This window comes from Callospermophilus lateralis, chromosome 20 (genome assembly GCF_048772815.1).
Source record: "Callospermophilus lateralis isolate mCalLat2 chromosome 20, mCalLat2.hap1, whole genome shotgun sequence".
NCBI classification, from domain to species: domain Eukaryota; kingdom Metazoa; phylum Chordata; class Mammalia; order Rodentia; family Sciuridae; genus Callospermophilus; species Callospermophilus lateralis.
This window is the reverse complement of record NC_135324.1, coordinates 5,485,187-5,491,186: the sequence shown is the minus strand read 5'-3', so window position 1 is coordinate 5,491,186 and position 6,000 is coordinate 5,485,187. Positions and strand designations below refer to the sequence as shown.

At 47.1% G+C, this 6,000-nt stretch overlaps 1 protein-coding gene across 5 annotated transcripts in view; it reads left to right on the top strand.

The window, feature by feature from the left end:
• The first annotated feature begins 530 nt into the window (after positions 1-530).
• Hrh1 (histamine receptor H1) overlaps positions 531-6,000 on the top strand; it is a 90,215-nt gene continuing 84,745 nt past the window's right edge. For 2 of the 5 annotated variants that reach the window (XM_076841144.1, XM_076841138.1), the window contains exons 1-2: positions 550-597; positions 2,293-2,351. The gene's annotated coding sequence lies outside the window, so the exon portion shown is untranslated. The other 3 variants (XM_076841145.1, XM_076841143.1, XR_013089500.1) reach the window with 3 other exon arrangements.

The following is a 6,000-nucleotide window of genomic DNA, read 5'->3' as shown; positions in this document are numbered from 1 at the left end:
CCCAGCACCGGAAGAAAAAAGTGGGGGGAAGAAGAAAAAGAAACCAACTCATTCATCAGGAGGGATTAAATAGGAGGGTGTAGGGTTTTTGACCTGGGGGGGGGGGTCTCTTTCCCAGTGGAACCTCAGGGTCTCTAGGAGTAGGCTTCCCACTCTGTCAGTCTTGAAGTCTTGACTGTATTTTCTTATCTAGGGTCTAGCAGGGCTTCACAGCTTGTCCTTATCAATACATGTGCGGTTGACTTTGCCGGTCTCATCCCCATTCTCTTAACTATTTTCATGTGTTTGCGTGCCCCAGGTGCACGCGTGGCGAAGATATCTCTACTCTTACCTTTCCCCACACGCCAGGAACCATCCCCCGCGCGGAGCCGAGGCTGGTGTGCCCCACGGGAGCTAAGACAAGGAGGAAGGTGTGGGAGCTGGAGGCGTGGGGTACCCCGCGAGCACTGGGCGCTGGTCCCCAGCCTCCTCCTGGCGGGTGATGGGCGGCCCGCTGTGGCTCCTCCCCCGCGCCCCGCCCCCGCCGCGCCCCCGCGGCACCAGCAGCCTGGCCATAGCTGCCGCCGCGCCACCAAACTTTCCCCGGAGCCGGCACGGGTGAGTCGGAGTGGCGCGGGCAGGTCGCGGAAGGGGGCGTAAGTGGGGCCTCAGCGGCTGGGCGAGGCTGCGCCCTGCCAGCTTGGGATCCCCCAGTATCCCGGAGGGGTAGCGGAGACCTCCGGATCCGGCGGCACCAGGTGGGCGTGCTTGGAGACCCTGCGACGCGGCAGCCTGGGGAGGGTGGCAAAGCTCGCCTTGCTCCACAGCCCCGCTCGCTGCGCTGCGGTTCTGGCTCCAGCGCCTGGACGCGCAGGCACCTGTGGCTTCCCGGGGCATGGCCAGGGTGCGCGCCCTGAGCTGTTCCTCTGGCCTTTGAAGAGGGAAAGGCGAGCACCCAGCATTCCTTGAACCAACCAAGGCCGAGTGCGATGCTACCCTGGTCCCAGCCTAGGTGCCGAATGTGTTCTCTGTGCCTAGGTGCTGAGCATCCATTGTTTCTTTCAGTTCTCCCTATAACTCAGTGAACCGAATATTGCCATACCCATTTTACAGAGGAGAAAACTGAGGATAGGGAGGGAAAGTGGAGCCCAGGAGCATTGGCTAGTACAGAAGAGAGCTAGGGTTTTGAGCTGGAGTTGGGCGAACCTAAACCATTAACCATAGGTAGTGGAGCCCCAGGTTCAGTATTACTTAGTGTGGGAGTATGGGTAACTTCTGAACCTCCACCCTTCCCCTCCCCTTCTCTCCTCCCTGGTAGGCAGGCTGGAGCCCCATGGAGGGTTTTGTGTGTGTGTGTGTGTGTGTGTGTGTGGGTGTGGGTGTGGGTGTGGGTGGTGGTGGTGGTGGTGGTATCCTCCCCCTTGTGCCGAGAAAGAATCCTTTGTTGAAATGGGTGGATGTTAAGGCTAGAAAGTGGATTCTGATGGTAGAAGCACATGGAGGCTGCTTATTCTGGGTAGTTAGGGGACCCCAGATTCTGGAAGTTAATTTCCCTTACTCTGGAAGAAGTACTGGTAGGCAGGAGCAGGAGCTAAAGCTTAGCGGTTCTTGTTGAAGCCCTTGTTCTTTGTGTGATCTGGGGGTCCCCTCACTGCCCAGAAGATCCCACCTTACCCTATCCCCATTCTGAGTCACCTGTTATCTTTGAAGTGTCTGCTAAGTCTGGGAGCTGGCAGTGCAGGGATGCCCCAGGCAGAGTTGCTGTCTTCCTGCAGGGGGCTCCCAAGTCAGACCCAAGCCAACCAGAGGGAATAGGCGGGGAGTCCTGTGTGAGCAAGGTCCCCAGGCTGAAAGATGCCCAGAGAACTCATTCCCCTTTTGAGAGTCAGGGCCTTGTCCTTCTGTGACAATGAACAGGTAGAGTGTACCTCCAGAGCCTAAAAAACAGGGGAATTGGGAGTCTGATAAAGGCTTGAATTCCCCACCGTTGGCTTTTACCTTGGGGAGTCTGGGAGAGTGGAGAGAGACAGGCCAAACATCAGAGATCATCATGTATTATGCCATTTAATGCAGCAGCCTTGCAAGGTAAGTATCTTTATTGCTAGCCTCATTGAGCAGATAATCTACTGCGATTCAGAGAGTTGGGAATATGAACACCAGTTTTGCCTCATCTTATATTATCAATGAAACTTGGGTGGCAGATGGAACCTTAGAAACCTTAGATCCTTTTGTGTTTCTGGCTGCAGCAACAAAGCTAAAGAATAGAGGGATGCCAGGCAACAGGATCCCCAATGCCTTTGCATTTTTCTCCAGGTCTCTTGGTGGACCTGCTGTTGAGGATGATCACTCATCAGAATCCCTGAAGACCCTATGTAGGTATACTACTGTGACTTCAAGTTTGCAGGACCCCCACATGCAAAACTGCCCAGCTGCTCCAGGAGGTATTTCCCCTAGCGGGGGAGAGTTAGTAGAAGAGAGCAGGGGATGCCTATACCATTTTCAAGTGTGTCTGAGTCCTACAAAGGCTGGAGCTGCCTGGTGAGGGAATCCACATCGCAGAGAGGTTGGACATCCCTGATCTGGGTGTGGTTCCCCTAGGCCCTCAATTGAGTGTTCCAAGGAACTTCCTCCCCTTGTACTTTGGAATTCAGTGTTCACACTTTACTCTTCACAAACAAGGAGTGCCTGATCAAAGAGTGTGGCCTTGTGGTTGCAGAGGCAATGCATAGCAAAGGGATTCTGGAGCTGACACGCCTGGGTTCAAATCCTAGTGCTGTCTCTTACGAACTCTGTGGCCTTGGGCCAGTTGCTACACCTCTCCATTCCTTGTTTTCCCCACATTTAGAATGGGGGAATTTGTGGCACCTTCCTCACAGGCTGGTGAGAGAATTGTGTTCATGTGCATAATGCACTGAAATGATGTTCCATAATACACAAAAATGCTATTTAAGTGTAGTTGTTATTGTTACTAGGAAAGTCCTATAAGCCCAGGTTTGTGGGCTTGCAAGCGTCAGCTTTCTCATCAGTATAATGGTACTAATACAGCACCACTTTATCTATCCATCTAACCTCCACACAAGTCTGCCCTCTCATCTGTAAAATGGGAGCAGGTCTAGTTAGATTAGTGTCTCTCCCAGAAGTCTTAGTGAAACCTCCAATTTTAACAAAGTCTCTATGCAAATTTATGCAAACTCCTGGCACTCTGCTTGGTGCTTGGGAAGGACCAGGCATTGTCACCATTATCACTATATGGCAGACCTTTCCCCTACATGCTGCTGCTTGAGCTTCATGCTCTGCCTTGGTTTGGAGAGGCCTGGGTTTGAGACAGTTTTCAAACTGATGTTTTCTGACTCTTAGGGAGGGCCAGGATGGGTTCTGTGCAACTGGTTCTTGCAAACAGAAGAAAGTTTCTATCTGTCTTTCAGCCCAAATGTTAGCAGTATGGTCATTTATTGGGTCCTCCAGGAACTATTGGGGTTCTCTTGATGGTTGTAGGATAGAAGGGGGAATATTTGAAATTCTTTTCCTAAGGTCTTCCCACAGCTGTCCCAATAGAACATACCAGCCCAGCTGCCTTTCAGATTATACTGCTGGCTTGGAAGATACTGTGCATTCTCCAGTGAGGAAGACCCACTGAGAGTTCTGAATTTTTATTTTTTCCCCTTGAAAGAAATAATGGTGGAGTAAAATTCAAAAATTCAGGGTTGCAACCCCTGTCCCTTTAGTGAATTTGGGTTTCAGTTTTCTCATCTGCAGAATGGCCATTAATCATATTTGCCACTATATTTCTCAGGATTAATGCTGGGATGGCAGGCAGAGAAAAGAAGGGGAGGGGAGGGAGATAGTATAACTGGCAAAGAATTACATGCAATTGTAAGTAATTCTCATTAGCATTCAGGCCAGGCATTAGCTGTAATTGCTTCTGATCCAAGACATTTTATCTGAAAGCCATACCTGGCAGAGGACCATTGAAGCCCCAGTCACCTGCTGCCCTCCCTTTCACAATGACACTGAGCATTTCTGAATCTCAGGACGTAATTATAATAAAGCTGCTGTATCTTATTTATAAGTGACTCACTTCTGCCATTAATGGTGGCAGAGGACTCAGATGCACACTCTTTGGGAACAATGCTACTGATGCTGTCAGGGGTGGGGTGGCAGGATACCTCACCTCTTTTATGCATCCATCCTCCCAGCTGTAATTTACCAGTGATAATGCGGGAGGGTCACATGGGCCAGTATTGAAGCCCAGAGTTCTCAGTTTGTATAGCAGCTTGGATGGCGAGGCCCATTGAAACTCTTCACTGCCAGCAGAATGTATGTTAGAAACCTTTCCAGCAGAGAGGATGAAGCTGGAGAGGTTGATGAGGGTACTTCCAGGATGAATTAAAAGTGTAGACTCTGGGGTCCAAAAAACCTGAGTTTGAATCTTGGTTCTGCCAGCTTATTAGTTAAGGTATGATTTGGGGCTGTCTTCCCAAGTAAAATATTAGCTCTAATACAGCTGGGACCATGTGGTCTTATTCATAGTTCCCATCACATAAAATGCACTCACAAATGCGTAATGGTTTAATGACTATGCAAAAGATAAGTTGCTTAATTAGGCCTCAGCTTTCTCATCAGTATAATGGTACTAATACAGCACCACTTTACAGGCTGCTGTGAGAACTGGTCAATGAAATGTTGTGAACAGAATAAGCATTCAGTAATGCCCATGATGACAAACAGGTGGGTGAAAGAAAGGACACAGCTGTTATAAGCTGGAAAATAGAACTGTTTTCCTACCCCCAGACCAGAAAGGAGCAATAGTACCAGTCATAAGAATGTCCTGAATACATACAGCACTCTACAAGATATTTTCATATCCATTGACTCCTAACAACTGGGCAAGAATCACTATTTGTTTTTCAAGAAGGAAACTGAGGTTCAGAGAGGTTGGTGGAATACTCAGAGCTCTCTCTTGAGGGTGGAAGTGTAGAATTTAGACTTCCATGAACATGGTATCTCTCTTCATTATGTAAGGTGTTTTTTTTTTTAAACAACTTTAAAATCAGATAGTACCGTTTCTTAATTTTCTCTTCATGATTTTTACACATCTTTTGTTAGATATAGTCCTAGTTAGTGGATATTTTCTATGCTATTGTACATGTTTTGTGTATATGTATTTTAATTAATGTTCTTTTAGTTATTCATTGGGGAAATAGGTTTGCATTTTGTATATGGGTTTTATATCCAGGAATGTTGCCAAAATATCCTACTAATTTTTTAAAATGTGTAGATTCTTTTGAAAATACTCTGTGTATAATTGTAGAAGGTGCATATATCAGTTTTGTTTATTCCTAATTCACTGCTTCTTTTCTCTCCCTTGCCTTAGTTTCCTGCTAACACCTCAGTACAGCAATGAATTGAAGGGGTGATGGTGGGCATCTTTCCTTATATGACTCCTGTGGGGGAGCTGTTCACATTTGATTATTAAATATAATTTTACTCTAGGTTTTCTTTTTTTTAAAGAGAGAGAATTTTTTAATATTTATTTTTCAGTTTTCGGTGGACACAACATCTTTATTTATTTTATGTGGTGCTAAGGATCAAACCCAGCACCCTGTGCATGCTAGGCGAGTGCGTTACTGCTTGAGCCACATCCCCAGCCCTTACTCTAGGTTTTCAAAATAATTTGTCAGATTAAAGGAGTTCCTTCCTATTCTCAGTTTGCTGACTATTTCTTTTCTTTTTAGTCATAAATGGAAGTAGAAGTTTAACAGATGCTTTTTCTGCATCAGCCCAAATGGTCACATGATTTTTTCCCCCCAATCTGTTGACTCAGTGCATGACCTTGAGTTTGACATTTCTGAAGTGAACCCAAGTTGCATCATACTGTAGCATCTTTATTTCGAGATTATCTTTGCTAACCTTTCTGTTTAGGATTTTTTTTGGTGGGTGGGGCATACTGGGGATTGAACTCAGGGGCCTTTGAGCACTGAGCCACATCCCCAGCCCTATTTTGTATTTTGTTTAGAGACA